Genomic DNA, 22,940 nt, shown 5'->3' with positions numbered 1-22,940 from the left:
TGCAGTCTGACATAAATCCCCAAAAGAATGCAGCAAAGCCTTGCATTCAGCAAAATTTCTAAGGCTGCACATCAACAAGCTGTGGTGTCAGTTAAAGGATAATGTCAATTTTCAGGGAAAAATACATAATCTGCTTCCTAGACCGAAATCTCTGTTGTGTACCTTAGAATGATGTCTTGCACTGGGTATTACCCTGATTTGTATCACAATGCAATATAAAGCAGGCAATTGCCTCTCATTCATCTCTTTTTGGTATGACAGTATGCATTCACACCTACTACTATAGATGTAAAGATTTTACATCAATAAAAAATTGCTTGGCTCTATCCTTCCCAGAATATCAGTCCCTAACTTCTTTAAGGAGGAGGACTTGCAATAAATGATCTATATTACACATTCAATTGCTGTGTCTACACATAAAAACAACTAATTCTGTATGACATAGCCTACACATTGTACAGCCTTAAGTCTGTCTGCTCGTAACAATCCTTGTTCAAAGGGTTTTTTTTGTACTTCTGCCAAGTACTCCCTGGTAACAAATGGTGTATACCAAGGAAACTTACCTTGTGTCACTGCAGGTAACAAAACTGGTAGTCCCAGAGCACTAGACCGTGAACGGAACCCAAGAGCAAGTAAACAGCCTGAGGCCCAGATCATCTCTGGGAAAAGATCGAGACACGGGTGAAAGAAACAGGTAAAGTTCTAATCTTTCAGTCGTACTGCTGGAATCCAAGGGCAATTAAAGGAAATGTATTGGAAGTGTGTGAAACTCCATGCAGCAATGTGTCCATTTCACCTCCAGCACAGCTTCGGCCAAACATTTCTCTCATTCCTACAACTAAGGGGTACCCCCCCCTCCTGCCCTGCCCTCTCAGTGCCTCTGGTTCTAGGAAAGAGAGGGTAACCCCGGAGGCAGGATCTGCCATCTGATTCGTTCTTAAACAGAAGCAGGAAGAAAAAAAACCAACAACAGGGCAGTCAAAAGAGGCGAGGACAACAACACCCAGACATGTCTAACACTCAGAAAACGCTGAGAAATACAATAAACACATACACACATAGCCCTTCCCTCGCTTTTGCCCCACCCTGTGATCTAAATTGATTGACCCAGAAAACTGTAAATACGCTCAGATTGGGGGGGGAAACATGCCTAAGGGTCTACTCAACACAGTATTTTACTTGTGATGCTGCAACATCTAGGCATTACACCTTATGACCAAGTTCAGTAGGAAATAATAAACTAAACATTCATAGAAGGCAGCATGTTAGCCAGCATGCTTCAGAGCAGTAGTCCTAGATCTGATCACACATGATCATCCAAGGAGAGGCCACTTACTGAATGGGTTCACTCTTCACATAGATAGACTATTATTAGCAGTGTTTTGCATTACTGAATAGCCAAGGAGATCTAAAGATTCTTCTGTACCACACTTGTTAAAGTAAAAATGCTCTACTGTAGTTAGGTATAGAGTACTGTAATGGAACAAAGCAGAAAATGGAACTGTAAACCAGTTTTGAAATCTAAAAATGTCTTTTTCCTAACTATCTAGTTTCAATTCTTCTTTACAGCATGCACAGATTTCACTTTTAGGACACTCTACAATGCCACCTCTGGTAATTAGATTCCAAGACAAGATCATTAAAAGACAGTCAAGCAAAATATGTTTGAAATACCAGATTGGCTTTTCTTTATTCACCTAGGGATCTGCATGTTCTCATAATTAATCATCACAAAACCCCTGATTAAACCAAACAGCCCACGCAATACCGCACCAGCAGAATAAAAGCCATTATAGCTCCATTCCTTCCTTTAGCTGAATCCACACTTTTATTATGAGAAAGAAAAGCTTTCCTCCAACTTGATGGCTAAAGTAAAACAAAAATCCATTATTTTCCTTCTTTCCCTAGAAAACATTCATTCAGTAGTAAAAAGGTTTAAAATATGCCTGTGTCTTAGGAGAGGCCTTGGAATACGAATAAAATCTACTACACTAATACAAATTAATTGTACTAATAAATTTTTGTTTTCAAAATCTCAAAGTAACTCAGTTGATCTGCAAGAATGTCAAAACAAATGAAGAAATACTGTGTAACCACAATGGACATTCTGCTGGCAGAAAAACAAGAATAAGCACTTTATTGTCACATGAATATGGTCATTACCTCAAGTTCGCAAGTGTTTCAGCTACTTAACCTTAAATAGCACAAGCTTATGAAAAACAGCAAGCTGCAACAAGCAAAATGATGAAATAAATACAGATCTTAAGTAGTAGTTTGTAAATTCAAGGCAGAAGTTAATCCTAGAACATACTGTAGCACTGTGCTTCAGGGATTTAAGTAACTAGAAAACAGAAGTGTAACAAAAGGACTGTGGTCAAAGTTTCAACCAGAGAAGGGTTCTGATTGAAGGCCATGCAAGGTCATAATTTCAGTTTTCAGAAATAGTACTTTAGAATATTAAATTCAGAAGAATCGTCTTCAGAATGTACCTTATATTATCTATGATCAACTCCCAACAATAGCAAAGTATGGATTTATTATTTTTGTGAGCGACGCAGCAGTGAAAAGGGCAGAGGCAGGATTTCTGGAGTTCTTGTAGCTTTATAGTAATTTATAGAAACTTTATAGACATTTGTGCTTGAGTTAAGAGAAAATAAGCAATTGAAAAAAATGCAAGAAAAAGGTAAAACTGGATTTTTGTGATTTAGAGCCCACCAAGCCCTAAGGCAACCTATTAAAATACTTCAATTGAAATATTAACCTTTGAAAAGTCTTGTGAATAGTATATAATATTTGGATTGTTAGTGGTTATGTACAGTACTCCTCTTTCATCCATTCCTGCAATGTGGATAGATCAAATGATTCCTTCAGCAGAAGAATCCATATGATACAGTGAAGTTGACGTATTGAACAGCACCAGTTCTGTTTCTTCGTTTCTGGATACCGATTCTTAGCGACATACCAGAAACAAAGGAAGGTTTATAAGATCACAAGTATGTGCATGTTTCACTTCCTTCAATGTTGTTCTCTAGTCCAATTCAACTTTCTGCTGAGTCAGCGAAAGGGACTACTGTAATCAATACCAGTAATGGGAAGTAATGGTTTAATTTCATGCAATTCACATGATTCACTGCAGACACACTGCAAGACTGAGTCAGATCATACATTTTCATCACCTCACCTAAAATATCACATGCTTAAAACTGCATTTTGAAAACTGAAATACCCCCTTATTGTAACAATATCTGCTGAGAAGAAATGGCCATCTATGCTTGATTAAGTGAATATTAGATTTTGCATAACTTAAACTTCTACCAATATTCAGCATTCTCAGTTTCATAAAACTACTTAATTTACCAAACTACCTGCTTGATGATGATAAGCCAAACAATATTTTTCTTCTGTGTGCACAGACCATAATCCACCACAAACAGCTGGTTTCACTGCCATTAAATTCAGTACTGTACTAGTACTGAAATTACATGCTAAAATCTAGGCTTTCAAAACCTGAATTTGACATAACAGTACAGGTAAATCATACATTCTACAATAGGTAAACAAAACGGATGTCCCTGATGGTCGTAATACAATGAGCCTTCACTGTTCGTGTAATATAAAAATTACTAACTGAAAAGTATTGCAATACTGAGTTACTGGCAATGGTCACCTCCACTTGAAAATCAGGATTTTCTAGGAAAAGCTGCCCTTCTAATGTAGCTTTCATCTTTAAAGTAATAAACCTGGATGTTTATGAAATGTTTCTCTCTGTATTTGGTAGCGTTTATGCAAGCATACGGTGTCTCCAATAATAAAAACATATATGCTGTTTGTACATAAATAATCGTAATAACTACTCTAGTAAGGATAGTAGGCGCCTTCTATAAAAAGAAAGAAATGTGACTCTGTATGAAGCCAAAGAGAATTCTTTAACCTCTTTGTTATAGTATCAGATTTCATACTGTATTCTTTGTAGAAACAGACAACAGACTCACAAATTATCTACAAGAAAGGAAGACTGTTGAATAATTAGAACCAGACCATCCAAAGAGACATTTATTCTCAACAAACATTATTCACAGGTTCTAGAAAATGTCACCTAAAGATCTTCTGTAATTTGAATTATGCTATTATTACATATCACATTTTTAAATTCCTATTCAACATGGCAATCTCAGAACACCAGCCTGACAGAAGCGAGAGAAAAAGTGTGTTCTATGGAACCTGAGTCGTTCGTCCTAATGATATTTATTTGCACTGAGTCCTGACAGCAAACATCTATGGTAGGCTAAAGAGACATTTAAGTATAAACAGATGCTTATTTCTGTTGACTAATAAGAATGAACAAAATTGTCAATATGTTCTGCTATACATATTCTAATACCTAATGTACAGTATATGCTGTTCTCCAAGCATATACAACTTTAATCAAAGGTTCTGTGTAACACTCCTGGACAAAAAATCCTTTGTCCTGGCCAAATTTCCAATTGGCCCTTACCAATCATGGCCTCCTAATAATCCCCCTCTATGAATTGGCTTCATTACTCTGCTCTCCTCCCCACTAATGGCTGATGTGTAGTGAGTGTTCTGGCGCACTATGGCTGCCGTCGCATCATCCAGGTGGTGGAGGGGAGACCCCATTACCTGTAAAGCGCTTTGAGTGGAGTGTCCAGAAAAGCTATATGAGTGTAAGCAATTATTATTTTATCATCCATTGTTCATTATTCAATGCAAACATGAAGAGACATTAATTTCTTAAGCTTAGGACAGTAAATTAGTTAACATTAAGATTAGAATTCAAACAAGAACTGACTAGACACGCACAGCAATCTAATGCACTCTGCCTTTAATTACCATCTTTATGAAGCTATCCTCTTGTGCTAACACCCACACTTTTTCATTTCAGCATCTACACTAGGGCACAACATCTGCAAAGTCTGACTCACCAGTAGACCTTGAAAGCTTCATAAATATCTCCCAGCCTGCATACAAGAGCACAGGTTGGACAGCTGCAGTGCAGTAAGTGGTGACCAGTATCGCCTTGGCACCTGCAAAGGTCAATAAATCATATCAGTTCAAATCTATTTTTCAAGGAACAAAATTAAGACCGACATCACAAGCATTCTTGTAGTTTTGAATGCACATTATTCAGTGAATCCTTGTGCACAGTTAAAATGTAAACTGCTTGCCATTTCAGATCCCTTGGGGTAAAAAGCAATTTGTGTCTCATTTTAATGAAACTCAATGCAGATCCAGTAGAGACTTTAGGAGTACAGCAATCTGTCACTCTTGTATATGAAGAAAGGCCTTAGAGGCAGCATATTACAGCTCCCATGAAAACACAAAAATCTACTTTGACAGATTTCTAAAAACGAAGTCGAATAATTTTTGGAGTGCATCCAACTTCTAAAGGAAAGTTTAGCAGATGATAAAACCCTGGCAACAATCAGATTTTTTTAAAAATGTGTGAAATACAATCAACACAACCAAAAAAAAAGGAAATTATCTTGGCCAGACAGCAAACTGAAAGCTATGACCCCACTTCTGACTTTTCTCTTTTACAGATTCTCTGACATGGGCACAAATTATATTATCTAAAAAAATGAAAAAAAATCTAATCTTTGACACAGAGCCTTTTAAGTTCCATACTGAATCTAGATTATCTCCTATTACACAGGGGAGGGATTTAGGCATCAAGATAACCACTAAGACCAAGAGGTTATCTTTCACATTTAAAAATAACACAGAGGTGATTGTTTACCTTTACTCATGGCAGTCTACTGGTGCATGTCAATGCAGTATGTGCCCTATCTTGTGTCAGAAGCACAAAGTACTGCAAAACACTACTGATCATCCTTACATAATGCACTATAACAAAGCAATGTTCTAATTTGTTACGACTTTACTATATGGTCAAGTAAGTGCTGAATTTACTTCAGTTCATACCATACCATGGCCAGCTGCCATATCACTCTACAACTCACAACTGGCAACCCAGTGAAGCTCAGCAGGTGTGAGCCTGGTCAGTACCTGGATGAGAGACCTCCTGGGAAAAACTAAGGTTGCTGCTGGAAGAAGTGTTGGTGGGGACAGCAGGGGGCGCTCACCCTGCGGTCCATGTGGGTCCTAATGCCCCCAGAATAATGACGGGGACACTACACTGTAAACAGGCGCCGTCCTTCAGATGAGACGTAAAACTGAGGTCGGTGGTAAAAATCCCAAGGTGTTTCTTGAAAAGAGTAGGGGTGTAACCCCGGTGTCCTGGCCAAATTTCCCATTGGCCCTTACCAATCATGGCCTCCTAATAATCCCCATCTATGAATTGGCTTCATTAATCTGTTCTCCTCCCCATGGATAGCTGATGTGTGGTGAGCGTTCTGGTGCACTATGGATGCTGTTGCATCATCCAGGTATTGTAATTGCTTACAATAATAATTGTAAGCAATTATTTTCCAACTTGAACAGACCCCTTGCTTAATTCAGCAATACTATAGGGGTGTTGCTAATATTTAGAAAGAGGTTACCTGTGAGTAACAGAGTTGGGGTCATCCAGCTTGAAGATCCTGCTCTGGTGCAAATGTTTGTATTATTTCGGTTTTCAATGACAGACATATGATTTTACTAATGATAAAAATCAGACGTGAGGCATGGTGGCATCGTCGTTAGTGTTTCTGCCAGGATCCCAAGTTCAGTTCCAGTCTTGAATACCCGTTTCTGTGGAGCCTGCGTGTTCTCCCACATTAGTATGTCAAATACAGTTCACCGATTAGCACCAGATGCATTCAGTTCCATGAATCATCAAAGTATGATCTATAATCCACTTAAACTCACCCGTGCATGATGATCTTAATCTTTGAGGTATGAAAGAATGACAAAGTTTGGCAAAAAAAGGTCATTTCATTTCTTCAGTTGCCATTGGATGCTGTGTTTTTCCTGAGTAAATCGCCAGTTTTAAAATGAAAGCATCAAGTGTTAAAGACTACAAAATATCCTGCCTGGATTTCAGAAGGCTTGAAAACATGCATATCAAATACAGCAGAATATTGTGGTACCCCTTCATAACCTGCTTCCTTTATTAGCAGGTAAGAGGTAATTATTACCGATAACATGATTAGAGTGTCTATCTTGTTATTGTATCAAGTGTACTTTATACTGCAACTTGGATAAAGGCCTCTCCCAAATTAATCAAAAAAATCCAATATTACTTGAGCTACATTTGTGAAGATCAATAAATTAAAGTCTATACCAAGGAAACATTTTAATTTAGTCTAGGCACAGAGTTAGGGTTATAGTATAGGGTTATGTGTAGTTTGCACTGAAATGCTATTTAGTTGATGTTTGACTGTAACAAGTTTTATAATGTTTTAAGTAAAGACATTTTCCTTTATTGCCATCAACAATAATATTTTGCCTTAGTTTAGTCGTTGTTGCAATTTTTTCCCAAAACACAAACCTATACACACAGACATTGCTGTATATATTTTTAAGGAGGTTTTTGGGGATTTAATCACAGGGGTTGTGGTTTAGAATGGAAAAAAAAATACCTAGCCATGTTATTGGAGCCGATACCCTGGCTCCTTTCAAGAATCTGCAACACATGAGCCTTGGATCAATTCACTGCTTCACTACCAACCAGGCTAGATGAGCTGAATGACCTCCTTTCAGTTTTTTTTTAATGTTCTTACGTGTGTACATCAAAACCAAATCATTAGTAGGCATCTCAGAAGGAAGTTTTGCAGTAATGACATAATACAATTAGGAAGAAAGCTGCAATTTGCTTGAAATACCAAAGTTGGTTATCTTACAGTGGAACCAAGTAACAAAACAAAGGTTCAACCACCATTCAAACACAAAATAGCAACAAAAAAAACATGCAAAACAATACCAACCACCCACATGTAAAGAGAGTTTACAGCACAGCCCAGAGCCCTTGAAGCAGTAGTCAGTGGAGATGTCGAACAGTGAAGAGTTAAGTGTTAAGTTACAAGCATTGTTAGAACAGAAACTGGTTTTGAGATAATTCTACATGTAATGATTGTAACTAAGAAACTGAGATTAAGATCACAATGGGTTAAAACAAATCAGTCTGCAGAAAACAATGACTGACAAAGGGTCAACACATCCAAATATGGGGGAGAACACATTTCACATTCAGAAATCCAGATAACTACAGTATGTTCACAGAAGAGGTGGGAGATTTTAAGATGCACAGAACCTGCAGGTAGCTGACACATTGAGTGGGATACCATGTTTTGACATGGTTCCTCTATTATTCCATTTTAGGACTTTTCAGGAAGACCAAATACACAACAACATTGAGAAATGCTTGGTTTTAGAAATTCAGGGCACACACGTTGCTATATCCATTCATTTTCTAACTGTTTCATCCAATTCAGGGTTGTAGGGGAGCCAGAAATGATCCTGGCAACAGGTGTAAAGTTGGATCCACCCTGGACAGGACATCAGCCCATTGCAGGACAGACACACTCACACCAGAGACAATTTTCCTAGAAGCACATTAACCTCAATATATCATTGGACTGTGGGAGGAAATCAGAGCACTTAGCACAAAACAACACCACACAAACATGGGGAGAACATACAAACTCCACACAGAGTGCATCCCAGGGCCTCAGCAATGTTAAGTATTTGTCACTGTGCCACCATGTTACTTTACCAGTTAGATGACACAGAAAAATGTGCTTCCTACTGCCAAAAGCTTTAGGTATACTTGTGTAACAAAGACTAATGTTGTAACTGAAAATTGTGGAAAACCAAGCCCACATTTACATTATTTAAACGCAGCTGAACTTCAGGCAGCAAGGCCGGTTCTGCCAATTAAACAATTCTGCATTCAAAAGGAATTTATATAACACGATAACCTGCTTGTTTTCAGCTAAGGAAGAGTAAACTATACTTTTTATGACAATATATCCACGTACAGTCATAAAACAATTACCCCCCGTGTAACAATAGTTTGGTCCCAATACATTTTACTAAGGGTGAGTAAGCTACAGTACATTAACTTCTCTAGGTTTTTTTTATATATAAGGAGTTCAGTTAATTTTCTTATTTAAAAAAAAGTCTTCCAAGATGGAAACAATTTAAAGGATTAACAACTTCCAGTTGTCCAGTTCTAGTTGATGATCTCTCTTGCACCAATTTAAATGAGAATTATCCGCAGAAACGCTAAAAAAAGTGTCTGCGACACAGACGGGTCCATACTAAACCATTCCTTTATTCCGCGGATTTGCGTTATTAGCCAAAACAGAAGTCAGAAAAACCAACAGAAAACAGCGCTGCATAATATCAAAAAAGGATAAAATGCTGTGTAATAGGCTGCCTGTTAAAACTTCCCGAAGTGTTTTCCAAGACGGTATGCCGCAAGTGATGCAAGATTATCAAATGAACCCATTGTATCAGAGCAAAACCACCTTTCTGACTAATCCGTTAGACAGGAAGGATACATAGAAACCTAAAGAATACTTAAGCAAGTCGTGACAAGCTTTCAAGCCCGGAAAAGTACAGGATTGCGCTGTGGAGACGCTGTTGTTATGGCTCTCCGTGAAACGCAGCGCAGTACTTTTCCAGAATGTTATTTCACCTAAATGAAACACACTTACGTTATCTTCTGTATTGTGACACGATTTTTATATAAAAAAAGGGGATTTCAAAAATCAAAATGCGTAAAGTTTAACACGGAAAGAGCGGTCGAATGGGAGATCGAATTCCATGCCTGTACGTTTAAAACAAAAACACCCAACGGACCAAATATAATTTTTAGATCTAATATTTTAACGTTCAGTTTGGACGACCATGTCTTCTTTAAGTGTCGACGAGCTGATCTCAAGAAAAGCTCCGCATCGTATTACACTCCTTTTCGTTATATAACACGGCAACAGGTTTTCACTTAATTAAAGCAACGATAAAATGCAGTCTTTAAATACCCTAATTCTTTCGTAAAAGAACTAGTGTCAAGTAATAATCAATAACACAGGCGCATACCTATACAGCTAAAGGCAATTTATTCTCTTTCGACCTGTACTGCGCAAACGTATGCGTGCTCAATGCTTTCGCTTTAAGCAATCATTTCTCAAATTGATAACTGGAGTCCATGAGTAAGTGCAGCGTGTCAGCTAAATTATCAGATTTAGCTACACGGCTTGCTGTTTTGACTCGCTTTTAACAGCTGCGAGTAAACCAGTGTATCCGCAGATATTTAAAGTGAACATTCATTGTCGGACCAATCACAAACGCTGGATTTATCTGCTGGTCCATCATGAAAACTGGGGGAAATCTTTCGAGAAATCCGCACTGACGACGCGAATCAGGATTTCAATTAACACCCTGAGTCACAATAAGAAAAAAAGAGTAAAAAAAAACACGTACCCGCAACGTCGAGACCCAATACAGGACTGTTATAATGGGGGTATCCAACGACTTTAATGTTGTCGTTAATAACCTATTTAATGAAAAACACCTTTTGTTTATAACGTATTAAAAATTTAATCTGTTAATATAATGTGGCGTCTTTTGTCTGACGCAGTGTAAAAAATAATTAAAAACGGCCCCTTGCCATATAGCGTTGCATAGCATTCAGGCTAGTTCCCCTGCAGAAGAAATGACTTCGCGTTTAAACGTAAAAACGCATTACGGAATAAGTGAGACAACCAAACGCAAAAACTAGTCAAGACATTTGAGTTTCACGCTACAGCACACACAAATTTTAGAAGCCGTTTTCCTAAGCGAGAGGCATCGTTTCTGTAGGACTTTTTGAGTTGTAACTATTTTCTTAACCAAAGCACGGAAAAATATATTCTTGTTTGTAAATCGACTGAAGAGATCTAGCCCCTTAATTCATTTCGAGCTGCACTTTGTCAGTGGCAATCTTTTAATGCGGCATCTTATTATTAGTCATGTATGACTATCCATTGTTAAATACTGTATGCTTCATCGAAGAAGAAGAAAAAATACAACAGGTGCACGTACTCTTAAAGGTGCCCAAATTGGACAAGCAGATGAGACGACGTCGTTTGAATTCCCTGTTTTTCCCCAGTTGCTGATGCACCTGTAAGTGCGGTCGGCCGGGATAACCGCCTTCTAGCTGCGTGGCTCGGCGTTTCTATGCGAGGAAAAGTCACGAACAGGGCGAAACAGTTCAAAAATTGCTTTTGTGACTGACTGCACGCTGCCTCGGCAGAAGACGACGACGACGACGATGATGATGCATTACAGGTGTCGCTAGATGGTTCAACCATGTACAGTACTTAATGCATCCTGACGACCCCACAGGGTGATTGTGAATGTATTGTCTTTCATGTGCCTTTCCACAACATCTTGAATGTAACTTGAATACATCTACCCACTGCAGTGCGATAGTTGAATTTTATGCATTTTTAAATGCTGCAATTGCAAAAATGCCACAATATAGATTTAAAATGCTTACCTGGTTTCCTCTTTCTAATGCAAGTGCGTTGAGTTTATATGTTTGTCGTTTTTAGTGTTGTATTCGTCTCTCTTCTTTTAACACCCTTCGGGTGCTATTTTTTTTTGTTGTTGTTACATTAAAGGGATATATTCTCGGACAGGTCCCACTGTTGCCTCCACGGTTTAAATTCTCCTTTAAAAAGACATTTCTGTCGGAAATAAAATCTCACTCGCTTCCGCTGACGGAGGAATAATTGATTTGAATAAAGAGGTGGGGTTTGGGATTTAAAGGGGAAGTGATGGCGAGAATATGCAAAATAAATGACCGAGCAAGGACAAACGGCTGTCAATGGACCTGCTGAGAGGTACTGACTAAATCTTAAAGGCAAGACAGCTGGTCTGCTGCTAGTCATGTAGTTTTAAAGGGACAGGCTCAGAAAATGCAAATTGAGAACTAACGGGAGCTTTTCTTTCTACTTTTTAAAAATATATATTTATGGAAAATAAGGTATACGAATATTCAGCATTGATTAAATGTTTTGGACGGCGTGTTGAGTAACTCATCGTTCATGACTGACCTCAACACACCCGGGGGACCTGCACGCATGAGAACTAAATGACCTCATTGAGCAAGTGGATTCGAGCTCATGAAATGAGATCGTTGGAGCTGTTGCATGTCGAGTCTGGCGAAAATCAAAAGAAAAAACAAAACGGACACAAACTAATGTTTCCCACGTATCAAGCGAACACTTCTTTTGTGCCATCAGTACGCTAGTGGTTGGACTAAGCACACGGTTGCTTCCTGTCTGGGGTGTTGTAGCTTGGCAAGATGTTACAGCCAAAACACAGTCCATTAATACAGGCACCCTTCTGTGAAACCATTAATTACAATTATGGGAAAGTGTAATGATCCAGACAAGAGTGTCTAGTCAGAGCCACACTCCACTTGTAGAGACTAATGTCCACTTGACTGTATAATGCTGCACTGGTCAAGTCCTGGGACCTTATCTTTCTGCAGGCATATCCCAATGTGACAACATTTCCAGCTGCTCCGGTGGGAGCCGTGCCATGAAAGTCCTATCGAACATTTGTGGGATGAACTGGAAGCTTGTGGTGTTGAGGACTCAGAGACTAATTAACCTGCTTTTACAGGGTCTTTGAAAGTAATGAGCCAGAATCCCACAAGAAAGCATCTGCAAACTGGTGTAAAGCGTACATTACAGATTTACAGAAGTGCATTGCTTTTAATTTACTGTACGTGTTGATTAGCTCTGTGTTAATGACAAGTGTTATTCAGTATAAAGAATTCACCTAGGTTGTGTCTCCTCGAATAAAGGTCAGTGCAGCAGCTACAAAAAAGATGTGGTAATTTTCCAGACTAATAATTTTAGAAACACAATCCAATTAAACGATGCATCCGGTACAATTCAAGGAACAAATGGTTTTTAAAAGGATACCTTCAGGTATCCGATGGGGGTATTTTCTGTATGTGCATATGGAATATTTTTTCATGTTAAAAACTCCACTTTCCCATTCACAGAAAGGCAGCAAATCCAATCATGAAAGTAAAGCACAGTGTTTGTGGGTGATGAGGTTAGATGATACTTCACTGTTTATAACGCTGAAGCAAAATGAAAACATTTTAAAAAAAATTTTAAAAGCAAGGCATTGATATCAGAGCCTTTTACTGTATGTAAGGCTTGTAAATTTGTCATATATCAAAATTCACCATATAAAAATCAAGGTTGTTAGCAAATGATTTTTTGACTTTTTTCTTTATCTTTAGTTTGCATCCTTTACTTTAAAATGTTATATTACAAAAACATTACTAAGTTGAAATCCATTCAATACCTTAAATGTACAATCCAATCGGATATCTGACTGGGCTACTTTAGAATTCAATGCTTGCTTTTTTTTTTTACAAATCCACACCAGTGTCCTTACAACACTTGCCTCTCGTCTAAATTCACCTATTTGCCCCTCTAGATCCTACACTCTGCCCCTCTATCAGACCTACTGTCTTCAACACTGCTTTGTAGTTAATACCATGCCATTTTTGTGAACAGGCACCTTACATTTCCTTATATTTCCACTATTTACATTACAGTATTCTTCACCCTGTACAGTCACTGTATTTATTATCTTACTCCATCACATATTCTGAGATTTAGTGTTGCCTGGTATGTATACTAACTAAGCCTTTTAACTGTAACCCTAGTGTGTCACCTTGCCTCAGATAAATGCCTCAGATAAATCTATTGTAATACACGTAGGACTATTCCACTTTATTTATCTACCCTAGGTTCGCTAAAAACCATCTTTGCCCTGCCACTCTCCAGTATGAATTCTCCTCTCCATTTATTTACTCAATGCTTTACCTTCATTGCGTCCAAGACATTTCTCTGTCTCAGCTTACTGTGTGCCGGGTAGGATATTCTTGCTTGGATGAGCTCGCTCTGGCTATTGGCAATGTGGGTTTAAAGAGTTGAGGAACTGGTAAGCCAGGACAGCTTGAATGCTTGAAAAAGAGGAGTTTTTATACCACATCCTTTTTTGGCTGCTTGTTCGAATTAACATGCTGTTTGCCCGGTGAAAAGAAATTTCAGTCGTAAATCGTTATTTAGAGTACAATACCTTTAGAAAAGTGCCAAACACATGTCCCTCCTCTCACCACCAGTGTGGGTTAGTACACACTACATAACCTTTTCTGACCCTTTTTTTTGTGTTGTGCGAATCACCCCTGAGGCACATTTTAGGTAAAAACGGCTTACCGCACAACGTGCTGAAATACAAGGTGGAAAAGCTTGAGCACCTGCTAAACAAAATGCTCTGATTCTGTGCAAGCAGCCATATCACCCTGCAACTCACAACTGGCAACCCACTGAAGCCAAGCGGGTGTGAGCCTGGTCAGTACCTGGATGGGAGACCTCCTGGGAAAAACTAAGGTTGCTGCTGGAAGAGGTGTTAGTGGGGACAGCAGGGGGCACTCACCCTGCAGTCCATGTGGGTCCTAATGCCCCAGTATAGTGATGGGGACACTATACTGTAAACAGGCACCGTCCTTCAGATGAGACGTAAAACCGAGGTCCTGACTCTGTGTGGTCATTAAAAATCCCAGGGCGTTTCTCGAAAAGAGTAGGGGTGTAACCCCGGCGTCCTGGCCAAATTTCCCATTGGTCCTTACCAATCATGGCCTCCTAATAATCCCCATCTATGAATTGGCTTAATTACTCTGCTCTTCTCCCCACTGATAGCTGATGTGTGGTGAGCGTTCTGGCGCACTATGGCTGCCGTCGCATCATCCAGGTGGGGCTGCACACGTGGTGGTGGAGGGGAGTCCCCATTATCTGTAAAGCGCTTTGAGTGGAGTGTCCAGAAAAGCGCTATATAAGTGTAAGCAATTATTAATTATTATTATACAGACTTTGCTTTGTTGTCGCCACACTTGTGCCAACTTCCATTATGTGAATCTTCAGAGACTGCCTGAATCCTGCACGACCAGCACCTGGTGGGGACTCCGATTTGACTCTGACGTTGTGTGTCGCTTTACATTGTTTAGTTTGTCAGTAACCTATTTGCTTGAGCCCGTATTTGTGGCTTGGGAGTTGGGAGGTGTCGGCTCAGAGGAAAGAAGATTTTGATTTCAGATGGTGTGGCTGACCTGGAGGACATAATTCTAAACCCATTCTGTCTGTTCTGTGTGAAAGCATTGTTTAACAATTCATACATTGCTCAAAGATCCTTTCTGATAAAGGAAAGCACGCCGGTTGACTCCTGTGACTTTTACACTGGTTTCCAAATGTCGCAATTGTCCAAATAAAAAAATAATCTTTGAATGATTCACTTTTTTATTACTTGTGCATTTGGTCCATATTTTGTAGTCTAGGTACTCTATTTCACATGCCCTGCATCAATAATTAACCTAAGGATTAGCTGTGGTCCTTCTTTGTTCTCTATTAACTAAGACATCAGGGGGAAGGTTTTTCTTGTAAAAGATCATTTTTATTAACCCACAAAAAAAATCCTCAAATCTTCACTTAACTAAAATATATTTTCTGCACTGTGAGTTCCCAAATTCAATGCGACAAAAACATTTTCTATACACATTCTTGGCTAGTTAGGTGGCTAGTCTGTGCAGCAAGATGGGAAAGTTGACTGAATTCCATGTTGCTGAATACATTCTGTGAAATCTGATGGATTTGTTGTGGCAGGTTTGCTCGGTTGTGCCTGTAAATAAGAAATTGATTATCACTCCATACTGTTGGAGTCTGTTCCGATCCACTGATTTTTGAAACGACCTTGTGTAATCTTACCATGAAATGCAAAAAGGCCACATCAGTTTAACATTAGGGACTATGGTGTTCATGAAAGAGAATCCAGAACAATGGAGGGCCAGTATCAGGGATTATAACAATATGGAGAAGGTACTGTAGAACTGTCTTTAAGTAAAAATATTTTAAAGTAAAGAGTTTGTAAGTAAAGTTAAAGACTGAGAGCTATGGTTAGACCTACAAAGTGTCTGGTGAGTGTAACACTGCCTTGTGACTCATTAAGCAACCACTAGTGCCTATTGGCATTGCCAGACTTTGATTCAGGGTGTGTATAGAATAATTATTTGCAATAAGGACAGTAAAGTCAAAGTACACTTGCAATAACCAAAGCACTTCCCTTTTCACCTAAGAGTCAGGAGACATTTGCCATTGAATGTTCATGTTCAAAACCAAACATACACAGATACCAAACACGTAGAGTTCATTTGTTTGTCAGATGTCATTTGAAAAGTGCCCTCTGCCCAACACACATCCCCTGGGTCATTTCTGAGGGTCCAGAACATCTCAGCTTTGGCATTTTTGGAGAGTTCCGGCTTAAAACCACTTTCACTGGGGTCTGGGAGCTACAGCTGCCTCTGGGCATTGACATTTTCTTATTTGTAAATAATTAAAACTGAACCCAGCCCAGGGAAACTGTTCGGGTGTAACCAGTTTCTCCCATCACCACCACAAGGCTCCTTGTTAGCAACGCCACGGACGGAGTGAAAACCTCTTTATGTTACTGAATAAATCTATTAACTGAAAGATAGCAGCACAAATTCACATATACTATAGGTGCTCCAATAAAAGTGCCTTCTGAAAAACAGATGTGGGGTTCTAGGTGGTATGGAGCATTTTACAGAAACACATTTGAGCATTTTTATTATTTATAATGAATTCCTATGTGATGTTAAGTAAACCTGTAGTAGAAAATGCAGACCGACAGTGTCAGTGTCGCATTTATAGTACAATACATATTAAGAACAATTTTCCTACGCATGGGTGAATCTGATCACTTAATTTATACATGCAGTGTGCATTTAACAACAGCTCCGCCAGATAACAGATACCTGTTTAAAAAACAGATCAAATAAGGAGAAAAACTGAGAGAACAAGGAAAATAATGACCATTCATTAAAAATGATAACATAGGTAACATTTCCCAGGTGACATAGCTGGAAATAATCTTGTCTTTTTCTTTTGGGGACAAAGGTCTTGGGCCTCAAGTGCAAATCATTGCCAGTCCCTCCCTCCATCCTCTCCTCTATTAGGAAAGCACCACTAATGTTTGTGAAAAAAAGCTCTGAGTCACTCACCTGAATAAAGCAGGGCAATAATCATCTCAGGAATGTGCTGAACGGTAGGAGATTAGCTGTTCTGTAGGTGAAGTAAAGGACATCACCTCTTTCAGATTCAGAAAGTGTTACATTGCTGTTAAATTAACCTCACATGTTGTGGACTTTGAATAGGTTTAAAATAATGTAAAGAATTTGGGAAATTCAATTGAAAGTAGACCTTTTAATTAATGCCCTACATTATAAACATATGTATATAAATTGTGTATAATATTTATTTTATAGGCGCTTATAAACCTGTGCTTCCAGAACACTAAAGGTGCACAGAGACTTTTTTGGGAAAAGAAAAAACTGTGAGAAAAAGTTGGGCACACAGCAGAATGTTGATTCTGCAAAAGATACATCAGGAAATGTATGGCAAACGCCCTCCACTTTTAAGGAAGTTTTTATTTTTCTTTTCTTTTCCTAACCCAACAGAAGGGAGAAGACTTCGGGGAGGTCTGTGGCCAGATCCGCTCATTTAATCGCAGAAGGAAATCCAAAAGCCATTTTTTTTGTAGTGCCCTAATAAAAGTTTCCTCCACAAAATGCAGAAATAATCTTCAAAGTTGCTGAGTGCAATAAAATGAAACATAGAAGAAAGAAAAGGGTACAAAGGTGAGAGGCCTATTCAAACTTTCTTGTAGATATCTGTATTCCTTTCCTTTGAAGTGTTGTGTCCTCTTTGTATCCTCAAGAAAGTTTAGATTAGAAGGCTTCATAGCCTCCTCTTTGGCCATGAAATGACAAGATGGGAAGATGCGCAAAGATGCTCCATTTACAATATTTTCAAAGTCAACAGACATACTTAAGAATGAGCAGCCAGAAAAGGTCCAGTGTTGCTGGTGACAATTATATTAAACACATAGAAATCCTGCTGTTATCTACCTCTATTTAATAGGGGATGTCAATAATAAGCAACAAATAATAAACATTGAAGAATTTGAACTTTCTTACCTGGATTTAAATTAGCTTTGGGTAAAATTGTGTGAGTGTTGAGTTTGTATGAGTCCTGCAATGGACAGGTGTCCCATCCAAGGTGTATCCTGTCTTGTGCCCATTAATCACCAGGATAAATCACTTCACTTTATTAGCCTTATACAATTTCCATTATACAGCACCCCTGGAGCACTCGGGGTTAAGGGCCTTGCTCAGGAGCCCAACAGAGTAGTATTCCTCTGCCAACTGTGGGATTTGAACCAGCAACCTTCCAGCCACAGGTGCAGATCCTTAGCCACAGAGCCACCATTCTGCCCCTAGGCACCGCCCATAGGCTCTAGCTCCACCACAACGATGAGTTTACAAAATAGATGTAAGGATGGATTTAAATTAGTTGGTGTGAGGGAAGCTCAAACTCTTAAAAGCCATAAGGATGGAGTGGAGTGGGGATTATTGGTCATGACAGACTCTGAGGCTAGCCACAAAGTGCAGAAGTATTGAAGCTAAGCAATGCTTGTCTCCCTTCTCTGACCATCTGGTGTTTGTATTGTAACAATTTCTTAAAATGTTGAGTACGTCGTCATAACATTCTTGTAAGTGCTGGGACTTTAAAAATGTGTGTTTTCATGGTTCATTCATATACAGTTTGATAGCTCCAAGCAACAGCTTTCAAAACGGGTTACCAATTACTTGAAAGCACTTTTTGCAATTTGTCTTCCTTGTTTTTATATGAAAATATTTCCCCTGTTTTAATATGAAATATATATATATATGACTTATCATGTTTCACTTGTTTTGTTTCTTTGCTTGTTTGCATTCCTGGGTAGACTCACTTTTCCATGGGTGACTGTGTTGATGGAAAAATGTTTTTCAATGTGTGTTTGTCTCTCTATTTTACCTGCCTTCACATCTGATGCATGTTTTATCTTGGTTTGATGAATCTCCATCTCCTTAACCCAGCTAATCTATCTAGCTATATGTCTACAGTCTATCTGAAAAATAGATATACAATGATTTTTCAGTGCTCTAACAAATATACAGCAAATACCTCATAAATTAGATACTAGAAATCCACGCTTCTAAGTTTCCACATCATCAAGCTTCTAAGTTGAAAGAGGAAACACTACAAATAAGGTTAAGGATGGAGTGCTTTAGAATTGTATTACAGTACATGGCAAAAAAGTCAATGCACAATGGTGCTAAGACTAAAGTATTGTGGGATTAAAGCCCAGGTGGATGCTATTGTATCCTGTACCAAAATATTACTCCAGTATATTTCATCTGTATAAGTAATTTTTATTCTCACAAGACACATCTTTTATAAATAAAGGTTTATAAAAATGTTTAATTTAATAGCTGAGACCCTGCCAAGACTTCACTATTGACGTTTGAATCTTTTCATCAGACAAATTAAACACTGTACCTGTTTTCAAAGGTTCCATGTGTTTTGTATGGGCAGCAATGTAAAATTCAATATTCCTGCACTGGTTTCCCAGAGTTTGTGTTTTTTTGTGTTAGCACATCGTTCTCATAAATGTCCAAAACATAAACTCTTCAGTATGTCACTAATTAATTAATCTTTTTCTTGGAAAGATTTAGATTACTACTAACCCCCCACAGACTGTAATCCGGGATAAAAGCATTTCAAATGCATTTCAAGAGATGAAACTAAAACTGTATCATTGAATGAAGCCAAGGGAGAAAGGATTTTTCTAGAAAACAGCATTAACAACCTCTAACTAAACACAGCTGTATACCGTAACATCAACAGAACAACATAATTGAAGTAAGGTTTTAATAAATGGAAAAGTCTCTGTATAGGACTCTTGATATAGGCCTCGCATGGGAAGAAAAAAACGAAACAATATCCTTTTTGACAAAAAAAAACTTTTCCTCATGTTCTGAAGTGAGGAACTCTGTTATTGTTTTTCTTTGAAAAAGGGGGAAACTGTGTAAGAAATATATATAAATCAGGTGCCAAGTTACTGCTTCCCAGTATAATCTACTTGTAAGAAAAACAAACCAAAGCTGGAAAACAGCTACATGAAAGACTTCCTCACTGAAAGTGATACTGGATATTCCTTCTGCAAAACGGGACAGCTCAGATTTGTTTAGTCAGTTGAAAAGTCTGAACTGCTAACCAAGTTCTGTCACCTCAAAACCCCTTCTCAAAACAATTACTTGAACGCATTCCCCAAGTCCCTGCCTCCATAAATCAGACCACTATGACAAACTCGCATTGTATGCTTCACTGTATGACACACACATTCTCAGTCAAAACACGATTGTCAAACAATATAATAGATTGAGTGCCGAACACAGTAAATTGTGTATACACCAAAAACAAAAGCATGCTACCAGATCTTGCCCTCCTTGAGTCAAAGAATGTTGAAACTATGAAAGGAAGAGCACAAAATGTGAACTCATGGCTCAGTGAATGAGAATCCAAACTTTGGCAGATCTCAAACCACTATTGTTTTCTTTGTTAACTGGAACATAATCACGAATTCTAATGCATCCTCACTTTCTCACCTCAGCTGAACAACAATATAACTGACGCACTGGAATGGTTACCTGGCACTGCACTACCTAGAGTGTGTCTTCCAATGACCTACAACATGCACAAACACCTACTTTGTCAATATAAAGAGTTACAAAAGCGTGTTACAGAATGCTGTCACTTTAAGAGATAATATTTGCCCAATCTCTGGCAACGCTGTAATGTAAGTTGGGTGACGGCGTAGGTGGCAGTTTCAAAGCAAAATAGTCCCCGACAATTACGAGCGTTCAACATTCTTACCTGGCAGTCTCAATGGTGTGACCTCTTTCCTATTGGAGGAAGTCCTATTTTCAGCATTCCACTAGCTGGGAGGAGAGAAACAACTGTGAAGGAAAGTCCCTGCTCATCTTTATGAAATAGTACCGCACAATGACTAAAACACACTGCTGTACAAAGATTCTTTAAGAACACCTTTAGTGTTCTGCATTTTCTCTTGAAAAACTGAAGTGGATTTAAGACTCTTATTGTAAATTGATATAAAGTGTGTTTGCGACTAAGAAATTTACTGTGGCTCAATTTCCCCCCCGAAACATTAAATATATGAGTGTGTCTTTCATTTGCCTTTACCTTTGTCTCTAGTTCACGGGTATGTTGTTGTTTTGGGGAAAAATAAGCACTCTTTAAAGTGCACTTTTTGAAAATATTCATGTTAGTTGCTAATGTCATTACTGAGCCTTAAATCATCGATAATTCTTGGATGACACACAAGTTTGGGTTAAGTAGCAATTATCTCCTTGCTCTTTTACAGAAAACTTACAGCAAAATACAGGAATCTACTGTACATGCAGTGGCATTCCATCTAGCAACAGAATATAAAGTAACTTGATATTGATATTAATTTGTTCCATTATGCACCTAGGTCTGATGTAGCAAATAACATTTCGCCCTAACTTTCTACTGCACTCTCTGAAGTTGGTTCCAACACATGTAAGCTGTCTGGTCATAGGCTTATTTTCACACTGGGTCTTTGGTGTTAACGTGGGTGTCTAGGGCACAACTATACCTGGACATTATGGCAAACTGAGTAGCCATTTCCACCCCAGACACCAAAGATCAACATTTGTGGAAAACGTCCTATCAATCGTATCTTGTGTTTAAAACCTATACAATATTATGCAAAAAACATTTTGATTAAAATATATATGTATAATCCTTTGTGGAATGTGTTGTATTTCCTCAAATTCTGACAAACATATCAGCCACCTACCAGAAAAGCTTTAAGATTGTTGATGGCAGTATGTGGTGGCAGTTTCTGTATCCTAAAGAAAAAACCTCCCCCAGATTGCTTCTGTACACTCAACTACACAAATGGGTAACATCATTTGTCTGTAAAGAAATCAGGTACAGTAATTGCAAGCTCTGTAAGCCACTTTGAATAAAGACATCAGACAAACAAATTAACGATGAATATTGTAATAATGACAACTGGCACTGATACCAAACAATATAGCTTGCTGAATCTAGTGCCAGAGACGCCAGAGACACTATATGAAGAAAGAATAAAGAATACTATTCACTTTAAATTTAATGATGTGCAAATCTCTTACCTGTGTGAGCTATAATATAATACAGTAGCATTACCACCTGGGAGCCCCATCTGATCTCTTCAGACCCCAGAAACTACAGCCAGAATCTGTGATTGGCATCTTAGTGACACTAGTCATAAGCCAACCTTTATAAAAATGTCACATCAGAATTTGATTTCAAATCTCCTTCCCTTAAGAAAAGCACGATTGAGTTATCACTTTTGATGGTTTTTACTTGAAGGCAAAGCTCTAACTATGAGGAAGAACAGGAAAATACAGTGAGTGGAAATTTCCTAGTGAACACCTTACACCTCATTCATGTTGCCATGACTATACCAAACAGAATGTTTTAAAATTAATCTAATAGAACTTTAATCTGAGGGGATTAGTTTCCCTAAATTCCTCACTTTCTCCAAGACCAGCCACATGGTCAGCTGTAAGAGAACTTAGAATTGTTTTTGATTTGGTGCCTGTTGTATGAAGAAAGGGCTTTTTGTTCATTGTACTTCCTCTGTGGGATAAGCTTTGTAAATTCAATAAAAACACTTTTCTTTCAAGACTTAAATCTTTGAATGTAGCAATATGAGAAAGGCATGAATGGACTTGCACGGGTATGTAACATAATCATCTTCGGATACATGTATATGTATGCTGTGATTTGAAAGAGAAGTGTTATATGAACCTGTGCTCAACAAAACTTAAATGTATTAATAATCTGAATGTTTTCCTAAAGTTCTAAAATACAAAAAGCCTTTTTGACTTCCTTGAAGGTTTTGTGGCAGAAATGTTCTCTCTTCCCTTAATACAACAGTTTGTGCTGACTTTTAGAAAAAGTTTCTAATGACAG

General features: G+C 38.3%; 1 protein-coding gene across 3 annotated transcripts in view; it reads right to left on the bottom strand.

Moving 5' to 3' along the window:
* The window catches only part of slc45a4a (solute carrier family 45 member 4a), an 84,371-nt gene extending 72,705 nt beyond the window's left edge, over nucleotides 1-11,666 (bottom strand). Inside the window, exons 1-3 of one of the 3 annotated variants that reach the window (XM_088601799.1) lie at nucleotides 11,444-11,666; nucleotides 10,987-11,119; nucleotides 4,944-5,045 (exon numbers count right to left, since the gene is read on the bottom strand). The gene's annotated coding sequence lies outside the window, so the exon portion shown is untranslated. The remainder of the gene's footprint in view (nucleotides 1-4,943; nucleotides 5,046-10,986; nucleotides 11,120-11,443) is intronic. The other 2 variants (XM_088601798.1, XM_088601800.1) reach the window with 2 other exon arrangements.
* Nucleotides 11,667-22,940: the final 11,274 nt, after the last annotated feature.

Source organism: Lepisosteus platostomus, chromosome 12 (genome assembly GCF_059453375.1).
Source record: "Lepisosteus platostomus isolate fLepPlt1 chromosome 12, fLepPlt1.hap1, whole genome shotgun sequence".
NCBI classification, from domain to species: Eukaryota; Metazoa; Chordata; class Actinopteri; order Semionotiformes; family Lepisosteidae; genus Lepisosteus; species Lepisosteus platostomus.
The sequence above is the reverse complement of the archived record's forward strand: the minus strand, read 5'-3'. Positions and strand labels throughout refer to the sequence as shown.